This window comes from Crocodylus porosus, unplaced genomic scaffold (assembly GCF_001723895.1).
Source record: "Crocodylus porosus isolate Cpor-Errol unplaced genomic scaffold, CroPor_comp1, whole genome shotgun sequence".
Lineage (NCBI taxonomy): Eukaryota > Metazoa > Chordata > Crocodylia > Crocodylidae > Crocodylus > Crocodylus porosus.
In genome coordinates, this window is record NW_017728915.1 from 9,428,292 (window position 1) to 9,450,763 (window position 22,472).

Here is a 22,472-nt window from a genome sequence, read left to right on the forward strand (position 1 = left end):
AATCCTGCCGGAAGAGTCTATTTGGTTACTTTGGACTTCTTCAGGTTCAGATTGTGCCTGGGACTGATATGGGGGTGGCACATTAAGAAAATTAATTATATCTTCTGCCGATTCATTCTCAGTTATTTGTGGAGAAAGTTGTTTTGGTGCCAATGGTACTATTGATGGGGGGCTCCCTTTTGGTGCACTTTTCTGTTTTAATTCCTTTATCTGAGGTTTCAGTTTCTCTTGGGAGTCCTTAAGACTCCAAACTTGAAATTCTTGGCATCTTTTGAAAGCTTCTTCATACCAATCAAAAAATATGTCCCACTGAGTCTGTGGTATATTACTACCTCTGAGCTCAAGGTCTCTGCAGAGATGAACAATTTTACTTAAATCAAATGTTCCCTCTAGGGGAAACTGCAGGCTAAAATTATCTCTGGTATACCAATTCCATTTGTCTAGAAACTTACAACTTTTATGGTCATAGTGTGTGTACATGTACAATGCTGGAGACCCTTTTGGCGGAGCTGGTATGTCTTTAGACTTTCCACTCAACATATCTTTAAACTCAATTCACACAGGTCTTCCATATAGGAATGGCTTATTGAGGGTATCCGGTCAGGTAGTGAGATTTGCTAGTGGCACAGAGATGCTGTGTCTAATGTCCAAAGACAAGACTCCACTGCAATAACAGCACACAGTGCAGTTACTCATGGTTAAGATATGGCTCATAATGAGGGTGGGGAAAGGGTAAACCTGTCCACTGGGTCACGAGGTTCCAGCTGGGCCCCCTTGCATTCAGAACTGCCCTTCTGGACAGCCTTGGTGTAGCTGAACCCAACCTTAGTCTCAGACCTGGTCAGTGGCTCATATTTCTCAATTCATACTCTCAATTCACACAAGGGAATTTCTGCATTGAGGCGCGAGGTTCAAGAGCATTTCTTTAGTCTCAGCTTTGGTCAACGCTTATTGTGGAAAATGCTCACACTCTAAGAGTTTCCACCTTGCACCCTTGCTTTCGAAGAGCACACAGAACAAATCTGTTGTCTTTGGGGCAGCTGCACAAGGTTTCTACTCCTGGCCTCAGAGAGACCTCATAGTTCTTTAAAGAACTTAACTCAGTTCACAAGGGGAAATACTTTCATTGACAACAGCAACACAGAGTCCTTAGCCTTAACTCTTTCTACTCACAGTTACTACTTACACAGTGGGTCTGACAGTTCTGGCAGAAAAAAGTTCAGATAGGATGAGCCTCAAGCAGTGAATCAGGAAGACACAGAGACAGCCTCTCACTGAAAAGCCCCAATAGAGATTTCAAAAGGTCTCTTACCTTGGTTTGGCACCAGGGCTTCAGTTAAGAGATGTCTGTGTCCCAACTGATCACTCCGGGCGTCTCTGAGTCACGGCACCAAATTATGGAAGAAATCAAACTTTGCATTGTGGTTGAATCAGAACTGACAGAGCCAGCTTTTCTTTATTTAGGGCTATACTGTGATCACAGGGAAGATTTCATACAGCAAGGGGAATCACTCACTTGTCTGTTTCAAAGGAATCCTCCCCCTCTCTAAGTTTTCAAGCATTTTTATACTTAAGACAGATAAAGAGAAAAAAAATACGACCTTGAAGAAACTAAAACAAGTTTACTTAATTGGACCTCAGTGCACAGAATAATAAGACATGCAGGGTCTTTTTTTAATCTCAAAACATATAACTGAAATAAGCAGTATCAGCACTTCTAGTCTCTGTCTGGCCAGAAGTCCAACTAAATTTACTCCTACACGTGGCAGAGGAATGCATGGCCTAGGGCAGAGAAGGTGCTCCCACTGCTGTGTACTACCAATCCCCACCACCACAGATTGGATGTATCCTCTTTGTCCAGTGGGCTGCAGGTTGCCAACCTCCACCCTAATGCAATTTAATTAATTTGAAAGTTAAAATTAAACATTACCTTTCCAGGATTTATAGTGCTTATTATTACCCTCTTAGACTGAAAATTCTCCCAGCCTTAATTCTATTTTGAAATAATTTTATCTGGAAATAAGACTTCTGGTGGTACATGCATAAAAATCTCAAGTGCCAAATGCTCTCAATTGCCTGTTTAGTAAAGCAAATATTTCTAGGCATCTTAGTGTTTATTTCCTCTTTCTGTCCACTATCCCTGGACCATCAGCCTTATTTATTCTCTGGTTTAATATGACCAGGAACTGGTTCCAAGTGAACACAGAAAGGCATGAAGACACAAAGTGGTAAGAGATAAGCCCTTATTTATTAGTTTTTCTTTCTCTCTCTCCCCCTCCCCCTTTTTATTTTTAAGAACAGAGAGGTGAATGGGAGCAATCTGAAGCCACAGACAGTGCAAGAGGGGACAAGTTTACAGTTTCTAATATGAGATCAAGGAGCTGCACCTCTCTCTTGCACACACTCACATTGTGAAGACATCTAAAACATTGTTCTAAAAATAAAATACATAGTCTTACCTGAAACCCTGAACGTTGTCAGAAAATGTTATGCTTATATTTCTAAAAGGATCACAAACAGAAAACATCCTAAAAGGAAAGGAACAGTTGCCAATAAACTGTACAAGATCAGAGGTTAAGTAATTCACTCAGAACAGGATGTTGTGGGTTGAAGTTTTTAAGGGGAACATGTACTATAAAAATGGTTGAAAAAATGAGGTGAGTAATCCATAAAAGCAGTTGCACAGCATGTCTCTGAATGGAAGGGTGGGAACAGGTTTTCAGTGAGCATGTCTACACGTGCCTCTTAGGCAGGCTTAGCTTAAAATCACCATTTTTAAGGCACATTAAGGGCACGTGTGTACATGTGTGTGCCCTTGATGTCCTTTAAAATGATGATTGAAGGCTATGTAAGCCTTAATATAAAGTGTAATCTATAAGGTAGAGCCCATGCATTTAATGCCCATGCATTAAATTTAGGTGCAAATAAATCACATAAGCACACATGTAGACATGCTAATGCGCATTAATGTGGCGTGTGTTAATGAACATGGCACGTGTTAATGGCGTGTGTCTGCACATGCATTAATGTGACTTAGCTATTTGTACCTAAATTTAATGCACCTTAATGCGCACGTGGATGCATGCCTATATAACCTTAATGTGCCTTAGGCAAAGGCTCATTCAGTTTAGGCATGAGTAAATACACATGTAGATACAACCATTAAGTATGAGCAAGGTGCTTTGGTTTTTATAAGACAACTGACCCCACACCCAAACTATGACTGTTTTGGGATTTAAAGAAAAGAAAAACTTTTTCCTTTTTCTTCTTCATGTTTCTTTTCACTTTTTCATTTTGCATTTCCCAATTCTGATTGTGATAAGACATGGAAGTCTAGTCCAAACCCACAAGCTCTACTCAGCTTCTTTATATTCACCCAATTCATCTGCAACCTGTCTGCGTGTGTAGCTACCTTGAAGTGTAGCCACAAACTGCATAGCAGTCCTCCAATCGCAAACGCACGGTTCTCTGTTTTTGTCTTGCAGCTTTTGGCATACTGCCTCCAAAGAGAGTTGTGGCTTGCACCACTGAGTTAGCACTTTTTCAAGAAAGTGTGGACTCTGCCATTTCAAATCACATAATTCCTTGTTTACTGTAGCAGTTGGCAAATGTTTACAACTGACATGCTTTATTAAGGGTAGTAGAATAGGCTGATAGATTTCTTTCAGACCAAAAGGGACAAAACTGGGGAAACATAAGCAGGATCCAGAAAAAAAAACAACTTTCTGCATGACAAGTGATAGGGAAGGAATGTACTGGTCTGTGCCATTGCAGCAAGAATAATTAAAAAGCTTTTGGGAGCAGAAAATTGCAGAAACCTCTGGGCCAAACCTTCAATTGTACAGAGCCTAGAGACTGATTAGTCAAGTCCATATCACATGGAACAAAACTGAATATTAGCAAACCCTTAACATTCTAAAAATAACTTAAATTTTTTAAAAACCATGGATCAGGGTGAATCATGAATCAGCATGAAACTGATAGTGAAATCTGAAGCCTTTTCATCTCAAAGTAACTATTCACATCCAGTATGGCTTGGTAGCTGATTGCTGTTTAGGGGTCTAAGAAAAACAAGTCTGTTGTCTCAATACTGTTTCATGGGGAAAGGAGTCCACAACACAAAACCAGCAGTCTCACAAGAAGGGGAAGTTGGAGCATAAATATAGAATCAAGACTATTCTTTCACCTCTTTATATAATTAGCTCATAATTAAGGCATATTAGTAGGAGCTTGTAACTTTTTTCCATCTGCCGGCCTGACCTGTTGTCTCAAGAGGCCTGCTGCTTGCCCGGAGCCCAGATCCAAGCTGTCACAGAGGGATTACTGCAACTCATCTGGCCCTCTGACTATTACCTCTTGCTGCTTATCTATGTGGGCACCAACAATACTGCCAGGAGTGACCCTGAGCAGATCAAAAGTGAATCCAGGTCTCTGAGTACAAGGGCAAAGGGGACAGGGGCTCAGGTGCTGTTCTCCTCAATCCTTCTAGTCAAGGGGAGGGGCCTGGGCAACAAGCAGAAAGAACTGGAAGTCCTGGCACAGTCACAGAACTTTGATGTGGTTGGAATAACAGAGACCTGGTAGAGTAGCTTGCATAACTGGAGTACTGTCATGGATGGGTATAAACTGTTCAGAAAGGACAGGGAGAAGAAGGACAGTTACTCATTGTGTAAAAGAGCTGTATGATTGCTTGGAGTTCCAATATGAAACTGACGATAGGCCTGTTGAAAATCTCTGGGTTAGGGTCCATTAGGGAGAGCAACAAGGGTATTGTTATGATGGGTGTGCACTACAGACCTCCATATCAGGAGGATGAGGCTTTCTTCAAACAGCTAGTGGAAGTTTCCTGGTTCTCAGGCCCTGGTTCTCATGAAGGACTTCAATCACCCTAATATCTGCTGGGAGGGCAATACAGTAGTGCATAGGCTATCCAAGAAGTTTTTTGAGAGTACTGGGGACAACTTTCTGTTACAAGTGTTGGAGAGGCCAACTAAGGGCTTTGCTCTTCTTGACCTGCTGCTCACAAAAAAGGAAGAATTGATGGAGAATGTATTATTGGACAGCAATTTGAGCATCAGTGATCACAAGATGATTGAGTTCAGGATCTTTAGGAAAGGAAGGAAGGAGAGTGGTGGAGTAAGGACCCTGGGTGTCAGAAAAGCAGATTTTGACTCACCTAAGGAACTGATGGGCAGGATTCCCTGGGAGGCCAGCCTGAGGGGGAAAGGAATTGTAAATAAACCTTAATGAGGGCAGGAACAAACCATCCCAGTATGCAGGAAGACTCATAAATGGAAGACCAGCTTGGTTTAGCAGGGATCTCTTCAGTGAGCTAAGACACAAAAAGGAAGCTTACAAGAAATGGAAACTTTGACAAATGACTAGGGAGGAATATAAGAATATTGCTTAGGCATGCAGGGATGAAATCAGGAAGCCCACAGTGCAATTGGAGTTTCAGCTAGCAGGGGACATGAAGGGTTTCAATAAGTATGTCAGTAACAAGAGGAAGATCAGGGAAGCTGTGGGTCCCTTACTAAATGGGGGAGGTAACCTTGTGACATATGATGATCATGGGGCCAGATGTGATGCACCAGAGGGTGCAGATGGAGTTGGCTGATGTGATTGCAAAGCCACAGGCCATTATCTTTGAAAACCTGTGGCAACTGGGAGAGGTCCTGGATGATTGTACAAAAGTAAACATAATGCCCATGTACAAGGGTAAATATAATGGCCATCTTTGATAAAGGGAAGAAGGAAGATCTAGGGAACTACAGACTAATCAACCTCACCTTAGTTCTTGGAAAAATCATGGAGCAGGTCCTGAAGGACTCCATTCCTAAGCACTTGGAGGAGAAGAGGAGGATCAGGAACAGTCAGCCTGGATTCACCGATGGCAAGTCATTCCTGACCAACTTGATTGCTTTCTACAATGAGATGACTAGCTCTGTGGATGCAGGGAGATCAGTGGATGTGATATAGCAAGGTTTTTGATATGGTGTCCCAAGGCATTCTTGAAAGCAAACTAAGGAAGTATGGGTTGAATGAATGGACTGTAAGGTGGATAGAAAACTGGCAGGACCATCAGGCTCAAAGGGTAGTAATCAATGGCTCGATGTCTGGCTGGCAGCTGGTATCAAGTGGAGTGTCCCAGGGGTCAGTCCTGGGGCCAGTTTTGTTCAATATTTTCATCAGTGACCTGGAAGATGGGATGGGGTACACCCTTTGCAAATATGCAGATGATACCAATCTGGGGGGAGTAGTAGATATGTTCCTAGTAATAGAAGGATTCACAGAGACCTTGATAAATTGGAGGACAGAGACAAAAAAAATCTCAAGAGGTTCAATAAGTACAAATGCAAAGTTGTTCAGTTTTGGGCCTCTCACTACAGAAAGGACGTAGCAAATTGGAGAGAGTTCAGCGAAGACAACAAAAATGGTTAGGGGGCTGGGGGACATGATTGATGAGGAGAAGCTGAGGGAACTGGGTTGACTTAGTCAGGAGAAGAGAAGACAGAGGGGATTTAATAGCAGTCTTCAACTACCTGAAGTGTGGTTCAAAAGAGCATGGAGCTAGACTGTTCTTAGTGGTGGCAGGTGACAGAACAAGTAGCAATGGTTTCAAGTTGCAGGAAAGGAAGTTTAGGTTAGATATTAGGAAAAATTCTCTCACTAGGAGGGTAGTAAAGCATTGGAACAGGTTACCCAGAAAGGTGGTGGAAGCTTCATCTTTTGGAGGTTTTTAAGACTTGGCTTGACAAAGTCCTGGCTGGGATGATATAGCTGGGGACAGTCCTGCTTTGAGGAGAGTGTTGGACTAGATGACCTCTTAAATTCCCTTCCAGCCCTGTTTTTCTATGCTTCTATGATTCTATTCTGTGGTTAAAATTGGTATAAAGTATTCAGGTCTCAGTCCAGTGACTTTCACCTATATTATCTTAAAATTTACTGTTAAATCCTAGCAAGTATAGTACAGGTAAGAGGGTACACAAGCTGAAGAGGTATTCCAGAAACAGCCTAGTAGTGAACGTTATGTCAGCTGCAGATCTTATGGCTCCATGTCCTCTTAAAGGTGAACAGATAACAACAGATACGCCACTTTGTTAGGTATTTTTGATTTTCTGCTTTGCTTAAAGGTGTCAGAGAGATAAAAAGGTGAAGTATCTGCACATTAGATCAAAGAACAAACTGTGGCAATTTCTTGCAGGGAAGAAAATGCATGATTACAATTTTCTGATTTATAAGCCTTGAGGGAAAAGCCAGCAAGTCAGACATAGCACATAGATCTCTGGAACCAGTTCAATCTGATTGAGTGCCAGAACGTCTTCAATCTCAGAAATAAAGCTGGAGCTGACCCTGTTTTCAGGCCCTTTGTTATAGTTTTAAGCATGTCTCTATCCATCTCAGTATAACAAGCCAGGGACATTATTAACTCAGCAATTAAACAAAAGCAAATTGAACAAAAATGACGTCCCTTTGATCAATATAGAAAGAGGTCAAAAAGAACAGAATTCATTCAGACATATTAAGTATTTACATCTTCCACTAGCTTGGGGCAGAGGGGAGAAGGGGTTACACTTCTGAATCTGTGCACAAGTATAAATTATAAGATATAGGGTGCAGAAAAAAGTTACATTTTTCTCATGAGTGGCCCCTTAGAAGTGTTCTACACCCATACCCTTACAGAAATCCATGTCTGCAGAGCACTTTAAAAGTGCCCAATCATGTGACAATCTGAACCCATATTACATTACGGAGTGCCTTCTTTAACATCTGTCAGTGCATGCAAGGAACAGAGCCGGGGTGATACAGCCCAGCCTCACCCTCCCCTAGTGATGTCTTCAGAATGGGAGGGGGAGAAGGGAAGGGAGCAAGTTTAATTTTGGGTTTACCCAGCCCACGCTGGAGGGTTGGGTAGGCAGACTGGAGCCCCCCAAAGGTAGTTCTCTTTGGAGCCTGAGGTGGGACTGGGGAGGAGAGACTTCAGACCACCCACCCCACTCTCCAGTGCAGGCTGGGCAAACCTCAGATGGCGCTCCCCTCCTTTCTGCCCCTCCCATTCTGAAGACAGCACTGGACCTGAGAGGGGGTGATGTGGGGCTAAGAGAGAGCAGCTGCAGACACGCAGCTGCTCCAAACTAGAGCCCAATCCCCCAAAGTGCCATTAGTTACAGTGGGGAACTGCATGCCTGTTAGGACCCAAAATTACAGTTCCCTGCTCTTACCATCTAGTTTATTCTCTTACCCAAATGTAACTCAGGAAATCTAACAGTTAAAGTCAATGCAGCTATATTAGTATAAATGAGAACAGGGAAATCAAAATATTATTTATGTCCACATGTCCATTAAGAGAAATAAAGAGCTAGTGGTACATATGTGATGTTGGAAGGGAGCATACCTCTAGAAAATTACTTAAGTTGTATTAATGCTTTTTGAATTATTAAGAAAGGAAATCGTGCAGAAGTTTACAGGTGGACAGACAACTGCCTCATATCTCAAGCGTGTTCAAGTGTGATATACTGCAAGATAGTTAGCAAATATAAATACTGTGACTGTTGCAGAAGACAAACGTTTAAAAGAAAACACTGAAGGAAGCTGACTGAGAGTGAAACTAGGAGGGAGAATAAGCCTGAAAAACAGATAATGAGGTTTATTGCAACCAACAAAGGAAAGCAGCTACTGAATTATTGGTTATGGGATTTTCTGGGCTTAAAGTTACTTATTTTTAGCATAAGCATAAGCATCTGCAAAGAGAAAGAAAGATAATCACTTCAAAGGATCATTGTCAGAAATATGTAATATGCAGCGGTAAATTGGATGGAAAAATGGAGTGAAACTACTAATCTTTGTAGAATGGGGACTTCATTCCCTCAGAGAATTTTGAAGAACTGTGTCCACAGTTCATCAATCTCAAAGTAAATGGGAGTAAAATCAAGCCATACCAGTAAATTTGAAAGCAAACAGCCTATGCTCATGTGATGATTGTTGCTGGGAGTCACAATGCCTGGATTAATATAGTTGCTGGTCAGAGATAGAAGTAAAGATAAATGAACTATGAAAGAGTTAGCAAATAATGTGGATTTATATCATATAAACATCCAAAAAGTTTGGACGCTCATCTGAATCATCTATATCTCTCATTTAAGAAAAACTGCTGAAAATCAAAATAGGCTTATATATGAGATGGTTGTTACTTTGTTTCTATTTTCAGCTGGAATACCATGAGCCTAGCCAGTGTTGGAAACCACTTATTCCATCCAAACCCAATAGATATATATGCTATCCAAACCCAAACCATTCATCTGTTCATTCTGAAGCAGACAGCAGAAAGGGGACTGCAAAATATAGTGCAAACTCAATTTCAGTGTCAAAAATGATTCCTCAATATAGTATTTTTAAGATATTAAAAAATGGCCCCTTATAATTAATCCTGTTGCCCCACACAGATCACTGAAATGATCTTAAAGCCTATTCCTAAAATGGAATTTGTCTACATAGAACTCATTGCCTGAGCAGTAGGGCTGTGCTAAACAGCACTGTTTCATTTTGACTTCCATTTCACCGTTTCAAAGGGGCAAGTTTTTCGTGTTGCTGTTTCAAAGCACTGTTCCATTTTGTTTCGTCACTGTTTCAATGCATTTTGACTTTTCGCCCATAGGCTATAATGGGGAATCATGGAAATGCCTATAACTTTGTCATTTCAAGCTTGATTTGGATGAATATTGCAGGGATGGTAGCCCCTTCTGAGGGCATGAAGCCTGCCAAGTTTCAAGGAGATAGGTGTAGGGATTTCTGGGAAACTGCCCTTCAAACTGTTCAAAGCAAAACTTGTATCACTTGCCAGCAGCGGCAGCATGCTGTCATCCCACACGCAGCTCTGGGGGACCATGCCCCCTGGGAGGGCTGTGGGGCTGTGCCAGAGTCCTCCCAGGGGGACACAGGCCCCCAGATCTCCACACAGGGTGACAGCATGCTGCCATTGCCTGTTGGGACCAGCAGCAGCACTGGTCTTGGTGTGGGCTGCACCGAGCCATGGTCCCACCTAGCAGCAGCAGCCTGCTGTCATACTGCATGCAAATTCAGGGACCTGCACCTCCTGGGGGGCGGAAATGGCAGCTGGGGCCAGAGCCAGCACCTGAGTCTGCCCACTGGCCCCAACTGGTAGTGGCATCCTGCTGTCATCTTGGAGTCTGGAACATCCCTGCAGCCCTCCTGGGTGTGCGGGCCCCTGGATCTGCACATGGAGTTTCTGCAGGCTGCTGCTGCTGCCAGCTAGCCCAGAGTCGGCACTATCACCAGTTGGCTGTAGCAGCCTGCTGTCATCCCACATCATCCTGGGAAGAGCTGGGAGAAGCTATCAGAGAGCAGGGGAAAGATCAGGGAGCTGGGGAACCCTGAACATTCCCCTAGCCCCCTGTTCAATTCCCCCAGCTCTCTGATCGCTTCCCCTTGAGCTCTGATCATTTCCCCAGCTCTTTCTGGGAGGCTGGGGCCAGTGGCAGCACTGCAGTCTTCCCAGCACTAGGCTTGGGATGCGCCAAGTGGCTGCCACTGGCTCCAGCCTGCAGTGGCAGCCTGCTGAAACCCTGCACACAGATTGGGGTCCTGTGCCTCCTGGGAAAAGCTGGGGAAGTGGTAGACTTAGAAGCATTTTAAATACATTGGAACCTAAATTTCATGGACTTTCAATGAGATGTAGACTCCTAAATCACTTCTGAAAAGGGAAGTTAGGTTCCTAAGTCATTTAGACACTGGAAAAAATTAAATCTATTATGCTTGCATTTAACTTTAATGACAAATGTATTATAGATAATATAGATGTGTGTGTACATATGCAAACATATATTATTTATATAGCTTAAACGTACCTTACAGCAACATAAATCCTGGTAGAATTCTTGGATTGCAGGACCTCAGGAGAAAATAGTTCAAAGATGTGTGTTGGTAAAGACTGGCACAATGAAAGTAGTCAGAATCTGTTGGTTCCTGTTCAGCTTGGGGAAATTCTGAGAAACTGGCCCAACTTTGATAGTGGCTTGTTAATGGTAACAACAGAAACACTACCTTGACCATGACAGGGGCAAATCTCCTCTTTGGCAAACAAGGCAGTGCAGGGACAAGGTATACTTTAGGCTTCCCTGAACCAACTGTGCTGACTAATCTCTAGTAAAAGTCTTGAAGATAAATTTAAGTCAGCCAGGTAGCAAATTATCTGCAGTCCCTGCTTTACCAGTGGATGTATCTGCAGCTTTTCTAAAAAGTCAACTTAAGATGATTTTTTTGAGAAACAAAATAGCATAAATTAAGGATGATAGACAAGCTTCTTCTTTAAATAATGGGCCAAATTCTACCAAGTCAATACAGGTCACATCTATATAATCAAGAGCAAAATTCTACCAGTTGTTTGTTAACGTACATGCTTGGCTCCTTGTTTGTAAATTTGCAATTTACACGTTACACATGCAAAGCTGTTCTTGTTCACACAGCACTAATGTGGATTAAGACGGCTATAACTGATTGCATCTATACAAGATGCTACTGTACAGTTGTTACAGCACATTTATTTAGTAGTTGTATAAATATACAGTAACTCAAATTACTACACAATAGTGCTGGTGAACACCTTTTTTGTGACACTATTGCACAGTAGCCTAATGCTACTGTGCAGCAGTGTCATATCACATCACTGTTTTTGCCATGCAACACTACTGTGCAATAATATCAGGCTACTGTGGAGTCAGCAGCTCATATAGACGCACCCACTGAAGATCTTTTCTTAGGGCCAAATTCCTTTTACCTTAGAGGCAAAACTTACAATAAAATCACTGGGAGTTTTGCCTGTGCAAGGTAAATGGGATTTGGCCCTTGCTTTTTGTTGTATAACATAGAGAGCTGTCAACTGTAATTCAGATCTAGATAGTTCTACAAGAAGTAAAATGGTATCACTTGAAAAAGTGTATTTTCTAAGGTCATGTTATAATAATCTCAGTCTAGTTACTCTCCAGGGGTCTCTCTGAGGTACTGCTGCACTTACCCTCCTTATTCATGTAAACAATTCCTTTGTTTCTAAGTCTTGCAAGTTTATTAGAAAATAAAATATTGAAACATGCAGGGAATTTTATATCTGCACATACCTATACAATTTCAAACTCCTGTATATTTTTGCCTGTCCCTGAACTAGATTATACAATACAAGTTTTTGTGGGGAAAAACTCCTAGACATATTTTTATAGGTACTTTAATACTCAGCAAAAGCTTGTTAAGCTACTGCTGGCCATTCCCATTTTTATGACTGCGGTGCTGAATTATTACTGTATGTGATGCTTGATGCCAATTCAAGCACACACTGTTTACAGCTCATTTTTGTTTTAACTTAGTAGTTAAGACTGCTGGCTGCTTCAGCTGAACTCTATCCTTGGTCTGATTAAAAATGTGCGCTAAAGAATTTAGTTAAATTCTGTGTTTTTTCCAAGCCTAAGGAGGTTACTGATATTTACCAGGGATTTGAGATAAGTCTCTCCATTGGGTCTCACTTGCAGTTCATGTACACCTCATGTTTAGAAAAATCAGTCTTTTGATCAGAGCAGATTGACCCCAACTGCTTTTCAGATCCTGTTGTACTTCTGAATCCCTGTAGTTTCATAAGACAGGACAGAGAGAGAGACTCTAAAGGAACAGAGATGGATGGGCAGGACATTGGATACACACAGATAAAATATCCCAAAGCTGCATGCTTCCTGCTTGGAAAATAACTGATCTCTCTTCAAATCTTTTACTAAATGGTGATATTCTGTCCTAGGTGAGATAGGTTTATTTAGTAAATAATGCTCTATACTCAAAATTGAAGAAGATTCTGAGAGTACTTAAAAGGATCTTTGAGCTTTAAAACATGAACAATCCTGTATATTTAGATTTTTTCTGTACTACAGACAATGACCAAAGGAGCTGGAGTTGAATGAATATTCATGTCTTATTTGAAGGACTTGGTTTCTGACCTCTGCTCATTTGGATGTTGCAGAGCAGCTTTTGAAATTTCTAGAGACTCTTGTTTATTGAAATCAGTCTGATTTTGGAGGTTAGACTGGGGAATGTCATGCAATTTATATGATTTCCCTTGCACCAGAAATGACAATATCCAGAGTGTTTGTTTTTCTTCCCAGCAGCTTCTTGAAGGACTTGCAATCATGAGGAGTAGGTATTAGAGCAGATAGATACCAGACCTCCTTCATTTGCTAAGGAGGTCTGGAAGATATTTAATTGTAGTGGACTGGAAAGGAGTTGAAGGAAGGTTGCTGTCAATCCTGGAAAGGGTCTTTGTCTGATTTTTTTCTCCCAATACTCTGCCTCCACAAGTTCATTTAACTCTCATTCTTTTTGGGAGCCTGCTTCATGGAACAGTCAAAGCCATGCAAATAACTATGATTTTTAACATTCACTAAATTTTAAATATATTTTTATTTCTGGTGCCAGAAAAATCTGTGCCAGTAGTATCAATACTGAGATGAATGCTGAGAGCTTAATGTCAGGAGTTAGCAACAGGATTCTAGTTTAAGTATCAGCCCGCAGTACATCTGGCTCCACTGAAAGCCAGGTGAGGTAATGAAGCAAACTTGATAGCCAGCTCAGAGCAATTAGAACTTTGAGACTGTGATTTAGAAGTCTTAAGGTCCTTGACTTCCTGTAATCTCTGCTGGACTGGGAAAGAGAATTGTGTCATGATTCACTTTTAGAACAGAGGTTACGTCTTCCCTCTGTCTTGGTGCAGAGTACTGAGCTTCAGAGCTAATCTCTACTGCCCTCAAATGGGGGAGATCAGATCTTGATTCTAGACCCACGTGTTTTCCCATGAGCTTTGATATTTTCACCCAAATACTTTGGGAGCTTAAACCTCTAACGGCAGGTGCTCCTAGTCTTAATATGACATCCCAGATCTCTGAAGATGCACAACTTTGAATTTGTTATTTTATTATTATTTCTTCTCTTAATGTTTTTCTGAAGAAATGCAATATCAACATTGGCACTTGGGAGACTCAAGCACTGAATAGTCCTTAATGGTGCCGTGATGTACAACAAGGCATCAGCCATTTTTAATAAACTCATCTCACAATGGAGGTGACTAGATGAGAGAGACAATGGTGAAGAGCTGACATCACCAGGATCTATTTCATCCTCCCTGAACTATTTCCCATATGTGCAACTGAACATGCAGACCTCAGATTAGCCTTAATCACGTACAGATTCTCTTATGGCTTCCCTATTTCCTGTCATCCTGTATCAAGGGACTGCTGTGAACAGCTTCTCTTAGGAGGGATGGTGGCCAGGACTGAAAGGCAAGTTCTTGGTGTTGATTTCAGCATTTCTGTGACAGTTCTCATAGCAATATTCAGTTGTACATTAACCAGTTGTATGTGTGCTATTTTTCCATGTGGTATGCAATATTCAGCTGGTTAAAGCTGAGAACACTTTGGTAAACAATGAGTAACTTTCTGTGACAAGTGAATCTCTTGAAAACTCTCACAAAGGAATGAGAAAAAGGAATGAAAAGAACTGTTTCTCTTATTGTTGGCTCCTGTTACTTTAGTAACTGGATGAGGTTGCCATTCTTTGCCAGCTTGTTACCATAGCTAGTAATACCTTGAAACAAAGTGAAAAAGCACCAAATTTTTCGTAAGTACAGGAAGAATTTTTTCCTGGTGAAATTCTGCTCTTCAGAATGGAATATGGCAATCAATCATATAAAGGTATCTTTAAAAATGAAATCAATAAGATGAAAGTAATTTGTGAAGCTTTGGGAAAAAAATATTTATATATTAATAATCTGTTAAATTTGGCCTCTTAAAGATTTCTTTAAATGAAGCTTTTACAGTTAAAATAAGTTTACTCTGAAATCACTACATGCTGGAACATATCTGATATTCAGACTGTATTGTTGGTTGCCAATAACTTTGGCCCACTACAAAATAATCCAGGAGAAAACTTAATGGGGATATATTAGAGTATCTAGAGTATAGATACATATATACTCAAGTAATGTCTACCTTTCCACTGGCAATAGTAAATCACTACATGGAAGTAGACAAATAGACAAATGAAATACTTTTCTCCTCCTCCACTTTAAGTTAATTTGTAGGTGTTAATACTTAGCTTTTAGATACTTAGGAATGTATGTTTGAGATTGTCAACTGATTCATTCAAAATATTTTATTTTTATTATTCACTTATGAAGGAGTGACTGTCACAAGGATCTGGGAGTGTGAACGGTGGGACAGTTGACTCATTGACCTGGTGCTCCCTCAAGGAATTATACTCCGTCTTTGAAAGGGAAGATTTCTATCATAAACTTCGGCTGCTACCAGTTTTATCAAAATGTAACGATAAGCAAACAGTATAACATCTATTGTATAGCCACATAACTTGTAATACAGCTTTTATCCCTGTATGTTCTCCACATATGACTTAGGATGTTTGTGCACAGCAGTCATTGTCATGACCACAGTTCACATAGATGTACTTGAATTAATTTGAAACTGCTAGCAGTGGTACTGTGGAAGTATGGAAGCTACAACAGCTACCTTCAGTTATTTAAAAAATAAAGAGACAAATAAAAATAGCCCTGGATTCTCTGAGAAGATGTAGCATTTTCGGATATACACAAAATACTTTAAAATAAATAAATAAAGGTGTTGCTTAGTGAACCATGAATATATTCAAGAAGATCCCTCACCTTATGGCAGTTAAGTCCGCCTCTCTTCCTAGAGATACTGAATCAAATAGTATCAAATCTTGCTAGAATCTCATTGCTACTTCGTGACTGCAAAGCCAAATGCAACATTCCCAAATCACTTCTTTCCAGTAACAAAGCAGCATTAGGCACCATTCTGGAGCCATTCTGGAAAAGAACTGCAAGTCTGATTGCACTAGTGTAAATAGTGCCTAGATATAAAAAAGGCTGTATGCTTTTGGATCTGGAGAATGGAAGCAACAAAAGATGAGTTTGTGAACCACAGCAGCTCTTCACTTCCATGGTGCTATAGAACTTATAGAATTTTATGAACCTTCATAACATAAGACAGACTTGCTTACAACATAACCAACTTAAGACACCCAATAAAGCAAAGTGGGCAACCATTTAAATAATGCAAATACTTTCAGCACTGACAGACAAGGTTCTTTGGGTGAATCTTAGATCTTTTATTAGATCAACTTAAATAGTTGGAAAATTTTTTTTAGCAAGCTTTCGGGTTTAAAAACCCACACACCACCATAACCTCTCTCTACCAGAGAGAAGGGCCATAGAATCTCTAAGATCTAACCACCAAATAGTGATAAAAGCAGCAGATAAAGGAGGAGCCATAGTTATCCTAAACCATGAAGACTACATAAAGGAAGCCAACAGACAACTCTCTGACACCTACTACAAAGAACTACAAGAAGATCCTACTCCCCTTTTTCACCATGAAACTCAAAAATACCATCAAATCATTCCCATCAGAACTACAAGAAAAACTACAGACCTTGATCCCTCCACTTCCCAACCCAGGGACTCTTTACATGCTCCCTAAAATCCACAGACAAGGGAACCCTGACAGACCTATCATTTCCAGCCATGGGATCCTAACTGAAGAAGTATCAGATTTCATTGAATCAATCCTAAAACCATTTGTCACCCAAAGAGCAAGTTTTCTCCAAGACACTACAGACTTTCTATGGAAAACTTAAAAACATAGACCACCTTCCCAGCAATACCCTAGGACCCACCATGGATGTTACTAGCTTATAGATCAACATCCCACACCAGGATGGCATCCAAACCTGCCTCACATATCTACAAGAGCAAGATGACAACTCTGAGTACAGACCCAAAGATATTACTGACACTTGATCCTCACACACAACAATTTCACTTTTAATAGCCAACACTTCCTCCAAACCATAGGCACTAAAATGGCCCCATAATATGCCAACCTTTTTATAAGCCACCTGAAAGAAGAATTCCTCAAGAACTGCAACATCAAACTCTTGCTATACTTAAGATCTATTGATGACATCTTCATAATTTGGACTGAAAACCTGTAATCTCTGATTGAGTTCCATCAGAAATTCAACAATCATTATCCCTCCATCTGATTATCTCTTGAATACTCTAGCACCAACATCTCCTTTTTAGACACAACGATCAGTATCCAGAATGGTAAAATACAGACCATGTTATACAAGAAACCCACAGACCAATATACATATCTGCACTGAAGCAGGAATCACCCTAAACACACCAAGAAACTGTGATATACAGCCAAGTCCTCAGATATCACTGAATTTGCATTGAGGAGAACACCCGGGATTGCCAAATTACCAATCTTAAAAAGGTTTTCACCCAACAAAGACACTCCTACAGAGAGATAGATCGCACATTTGAAACAGCCACCCAGATACCATGTAAAGAATTGCTGCAGTACAGAAGAAAAACCCCCATGAACTGCACACCGCTGGTTATGGTATCACCCATCCCTTGAAACCATATGGCAAATCCTCAAACAGTTGCTACCCATACTAGAAAGAGACCCTATTCTTAAAAAGATCTTCCCAGAACCGCCCATCCTAGCCTTCAAACATGCACTGAACCTCGCTAACCTCATCACCAGAAGCAAACTTCCCCAGGCGCAAAACACACCAAATGGATCCAGACCATGCCATGAACAAGAAATGCAAAACCTACTAACACATCTCCACCACCCCCACAATTACTACATCCTACAACAGAGCCATAAGCATCCCTGGATCTTACAGCTGCACTGCAAGGAATGTAATATATCTCATCCAATGCACCAAATGCCCTGATGGAAAATACGTAGGAGAGACCAAACAACAACTGTGCATCACAATGAATGCCCACTGGAAATCTATCAAAGACAAGAACACTCAATTACCTGCTGGGGCACATTTCTCACAAGAAAACCACTCTTTCTCCAATCTCTCAGTTTTAATCCTCAAAGGAAACTTACAAAATACTTTTCACAGACGAGCCTATGAACGTCACTTCATCAATCTACTGGATACAAAAGATCATGGACTAAATATGGACATTGGATTTATGACATGTTATAACCTGCCTGACATCTGAGTCCACAGATACCTCTCCACTATTTTACTACTAGATTCATCCTCCTTCTCCCCCCTACCCACCCCACCCCCTGCAGCCTGTCTCTCTCCCACTGACTCCTCAGTTTACATCTTCACTGACTGCCTGTCTTGCATGCATAGCAGGCCAGCCTCTGACTTCTTTACTATTCATTCCATCCAGGAAGAGCATATGTCAACTGCAGAAACTTCCTTAGCCTGACAAGGGTTTTTAAACCTGAAAGCTTGTTAAAAAATTTTTTCCAACTATTTAAGTTGGTCTAATAAAAGATATCAGATTCACCCAAAGAACTTGACTGTCTATGTCCTTAGACCAACACGGCTACAACCTACACCCTTTCAGGACTGACAGCATTTGAAATGGTTTAGAGTGATTAATGTACTCTGCATGCTTAAGTACTTTAGACTGTATTGTCATTTTAGACGGGGAAATCAAACTGAAAAACAGGTTACATTACTTGCTAAGGTTTCAAAGTCAGTTTGTGGAGCCATGAATAGAAACTCAGTTTCAGCTTTGACAGTCCTTTGCTTTGGTACAGCACCATCTCTTTTGACTCAAAAAACCCCTGCAAAAAACAAAAGCCTCACAGAAGCTCCTGATTATTAATTTTAAATACTGTGGTGATTTATTTGATAGCTTTGTTTCAGGGCATGGTATCACGCAAAAGGCAGATATGTATTTGTAGTTTAGTTTATGCAGTCAGGGGGTCAAGGCCAGGCATCAGACAAAAGACAAGTTCCGGACTCCTATTTATTGGTTCAGGACTAAGTACCAGACATACAATCAAGAGTCATAGCCAGTGGTTCAGGAGTAAGTAAGCATGCTGTTTCTTCTCTGCAGGATTCTTAAATGGTTGAGAGGTACCCTTGCTTCTTGTGTGGAATGGACCAAGGAGGACCGATGGCTAGATGACCAATCAGACCACAGGCGTTTAAGGGTAAGTCATCATAACCATTTGTGCCTTGGAGGTTTTTATTTATTTAAATGAGCAGCCACAAATATTTATTCTGTAACTGAGCTGTAAGTCACTTCTGCTGATGTACTAGAGAGAACACCACATGGACAACACCTCCAGTTAAGATGTTGTTTATTACTCCTTCCCGATCTCCCTTAGTTAATTTCCATCTCATTGCAGGATTTAAGGGGGTGACAGGAGTGGGAGGGGAAGACTACTACAAGTAGTGATAGAAGATAGAATTCAGAGATGCTCCCTAACTGGAGACCGAGGAAGTTAGGAATTAGAAGATGGACCCTCAGGGAGCAACATGTTAAATAGAGACAAACAAAGGGTCCTCAGAGGTTGCCTACTGTTTTACAATTGAAGTTTATTGTTTAGTTCTTCACATTTGCATTTATTGAGCCCAGTGATGATTATACCACATATTACTTAGTGCTGGCAATAAAACTAACAATGGAGAAAAGCCATGTTTAAGCTTCCATTATCTGAATCTGAGGCCTAAGTCTTAATATATATTAAATATCTTCTTTGAATCCATAGTTGGCTTGGTCTTGAAAGAAGTGGCAGTTTTTCTCTTGATTAGAGGCAGAAAAGAGCCAAGTACCTTAAATCCCACTTTCCTTCTCTATTGCAAAACAAAGAGTCAGTCAGCTCTGTGCTCATCCTGCTTCTTCCTCTCAAACTCTACAATACCAAACCAGGAGAAAAAATGAGGTGGTGAATTGTATTCCCAATCCTGGAAACAGGGAAAAAGAGAAGCAACCTGTCAAACTGTTCTTGGCTAAGAATGGGTATGAAGAACCCGTTAGCTGCAGAGACAGCAAAGGTGCACTTAGGGGCAAGGCTCAAATATGGGGCACAGTTTGGTGGGAGTTGGGGAGTTCGTGCATAGTTATTTTCTAGGCTGTGAAGGGGGCAGACCTGGAGTTGGTGGAGAATTAATTAGAATGTCAAAATACTGAGAGGAGCTGGAATGCTACATCTTCAGAGAGAGAGAGAGAGAGAGAGAGCGAGTAAGAGCGCATGAGTGAGCTCCAGCAGCACAATTCAGAATCCCTTTATTCCATAAAGTTGGCAAGAATTGCTGGCCCACACATACTGGGGTTGGGCAGAGGGATCTGAATGTCAAAAGAAAGAGCAAATATTAGAACTCTGTAAAGCTATGGTCCGTGATGTGATTTGGCGGAGATTCAGCTCGATTCGGTGGCTGAATCTCTGAATCCGAATTGAATCAGAGGACCCTTTAATCTCTCTGAATCAATTCAGAACTGTCCAAATTGATTCAGAGAGATTTGGTGATTCAAACGTAGATACAGCTTTAAATGTTTTTTCTACATACCTCTAGGTAGCATGGGCTCTGAATGCTGCAGTGCTGGAGCAGATGCAGCATCCCACAGAAGCATGGGGGGCTCCCCAGTGCACTCAGCAGCAGACCCAGAAGTGGACCAGCACTTCTGGTCCACTGGGGAGCTTGCAGGGGGTGCCTCTGAGCACCCCAGGCTCAGCCACTGGTGCCTTCTGGGTCTGGGGGTGGGGGCGCGCACGCTCCCCGGCAGACCTGTAAGTGGACCAGAGAGCCTCCTGGCACTGCAGCGATCATGAGCTGCACCTGCTACCTCAAGGTATGTAGAAAAAAAACTTTTAAAGCTGTGCCTGTGTCCGAATCACTGATTTGCCGAATCAGCATTGAATAGTCAGATTTGGATCGAATCAGGGACAGTAATCTGAATCAACAGATCAAATCACTGTCCCTAATTCAAGCTGAATCTGAATCCAAATTGAATAGGGCCTGTTTTGCACAGCCCTAGTAGGTATGCTAGATATAGTTTAAGAAACTCTGATGTTATTTCAACCATGGGTCTGGGTGTGCTGTGGTGGGTCAAATGTTGGATGACCAAGGAATGAAGCACTAAAACTAAGAACTTCTGTGGGGAGTGGTGAGATGAGAAGACCAGGTAGGAAGGGATATATGTACATATACTATTCAAAAAGCACCTTGAAAGTAGAAAGAAATATGCTTGTGTTTTATGATCACCTTGATCATTTTGTGCATTATATCCTGTCTGCCCCACCTTTCCTTAGTCTGTAATTTTAGTCTGTAAACTTCTCATAGGCATATTTTGGGAAGCACTCAACTTAGCTGGGCATTTCTACAATATAAATACTGACATTATTTTGCACAAACTTATACTTCACTTCAGAAGAAAAACAAAGCTGTACACACATTTGCTAATGCTTTAAGCCATAAAAGTAAAGCTAGAATCTATTTTTAGATGCTGGTGTTAAGTTTCACTCACTCACTATTGGTAATCTACATTTTCCTCTTGAGAAGCTATGCTTTGTTTATAGTTTAGAAACTATGTTTTAGATCTCACATGATGACCTTTAAAATAAATCAAGCTTAACATCTTGATATCCACCATGGCGTGGGAGTCTAAAGATGTGGTTGAAGATACTTGTTTCTCGTTAGGAGGAAACTAATGAGAGATTATGCCACTTCCTCACTCATCAAGGGAAGATCCTTTTGGTGCAAGAATTTTTTGTTACAACTACAAAAGCATATATATGGAAACTTCTGAGTGTGCTTAATACATGAGATGTTGACAGAACTCAGCACTGCATTTTATTTCTTAACACTGTGTTATATGCTCAAATTAACAGCATATTTTGATCCAGTTTGAGCTCCTAGATGAGAATTTTGAATGTGGCCCATAAGTATCAAGGTGACAATGCCTAGGAAGTATAGCCAGTCTTTTTTCAGTGCTATTTCTCATATTCTTCTATTATAGGAATTGTCTCTGGGGCAACTCAGGCTCATTAAGTTCACATATTCTTTCTTACCCTATTAATGTTTTGCTAAGTGCTACGTAGAACAGGTACAGCAAGAACAGCTGCAATACAAATTTTCTTAGTGCCAGTGTGTTCTGGAGGTATTGCATCTAAGTGCAAAATGTATTTTAGTCTCCCTACCCATTCTTAATCACTGATTTCTATGCTGAGGTCATCAGTGAGGATGCAAAATTTTAGTTTGACATAAGGAACTGAACTATAACTAGCAATTCATTTTACTTTAGCTGACACATGCAGTTTTTAAAGATATTGTTTGATCATGAATGCATGATCTAAAGCAGTGGTTCTCAATCTTTTCAGACCTAAGGCATCCCACATTAGACTCAAAGCACCCCTCAAAATTTGACCTCTTAGTTTTCATTCCTTTCTTATGAAGAAAAAATACAGCATTTTTTTCTGTTGCAAGAACTCAGAAAGACCACAACAGGTCAGCATGTTTTTAACACAACAGATTCTTATTTGAAATTAGTGGGTTTATCTTGTGATTCATGCTTGCACAATGCTAATATTGTGTAGCATTCTGCAGCA

The 22,472-nt window shown here is 40.9% G+C and overlaps 1 long non-coding RNA gene across 1 annotated transcript; it reads left to right on the forward strand.

Annotated features, from left to right (window-relative positions):
* The first annotated feature begins 2,702 nt into the window (after positions 1-2,702).
* LOC109310498 lies at positions 2,703-17,027 on the forward strand. The gene is made up of 3 exons (XR_002101221.1): positions 2,703-2,715; positions 5,520-5,525; positions 16,934-17,027. It is a non-coding gene; the product is annotated as an uncharacterized LOC109310498 (long non-coding RNA).
* The last annotated feature ends 5,445 nt before the right edge of the window (positions 17,028-22,472 follow it).